Here is a 1,120-nt window from a genome sequence, read left to right as displayed (position 1 = left end):
CACCGGGCTTCTTTAATCCAATGCAACATTTGATTTTGCATCTCCCGACCGAGGCAAGATTGGGGGGGCCCGTGCAAAATCGTTGGTGCTACCCAACTGAGAGGATGCAGAAGACGCTTCGACAAAAATGTAAAAATAAACGTAGAATTGAAGCATCGATGGCTGAGGCATTCATCACTGAGGAGGCGGCAAACTTCGTGACAGCACACTACGAAGCCAAAAATCGTCATTTGCATAATCCGAAGCCTCGGTACAATGCTGACGACCCTAAAAAGGGTGGATCCAACCTCAGCCTATTCAAAGGGAATCTCGCACCAGCCAGTGTTTCAAATCCAGTATCTTTGGATAATGAACAATGGCGGACCATTTCGTTGTATATCTTCAACAACCTGATAGAAGTGCGGCCGTACATCGAGTAAGTTCTCGGTACATAGTTTCGCAACTTCTATTTCCTTTGAACTGCTCTTATTCCTGGATATTTCATACAGTCGATACGTCGCCTTATTCTCATATGGAGCGGTGATCCAAAAGGATTCTGTCGAAGAGTATGAGCTTCTCGCAAAGCAAGGTGGCGGCTATCCCGGTTTCATCTCTTGGTTCAAACAAACGGTAATTTCTATTAGACTTGTAGGTTAATTTGTAGGCGGCTATCCCGGTTTCAAGAGACACGTCTTTCCAAAAAGCGTTTCAAGAACCGCTATACTTCACCCCAAAACATTGAAGTAGACAGTGACAGTGAATCCGACATCACCCCAGAGGAGGAACAAGAAGAGCCGGAACAAGAAGAGGTTACTGCTGCGGATGACCTGTCATTGCTTGACCGATTACGTCAAGGTGGCCTTGCACATGTTGATGCCACTGAACCCTATGAGCCCGTCATTGATTATAGTGATGATGATGATTATGCATTTATTGATGATACTGATCGAGATTATTAGTAGTGTCAGGTATTAAATTTTTTAATGTTGTACTTGATGATGATACACTTAAGTGATACACATATTATTATTCATGTCGGTCTTTTTTTTATGTTGTACTAATTTCGTTTACTGTTTGTCATGGCAGGTGTTGAAAGATGGTGGGCGCTGGTCGGGAGCGCGCCAAGGCTCCTTCTTCCTCG

This window comes from Triticum aestivum, chromosome 1D (genome assembly GCF_018294505.1).
Source record: "Triticum aestivum cultivar Chinese Spring chromosome 1D, IWGSC CS RefSeq v2.1, whole genome shotgun sequence".
In the NCBI taxonomy this organism is placed as follows: Eukaryota; Viridiplantae; Streptophyta; class Magnoliopsida; order Poales; family Poaceae; genus Triticum; species Triticum aestivum.
Note: the sequence above shows the minus strand (reverse complement) of the source record.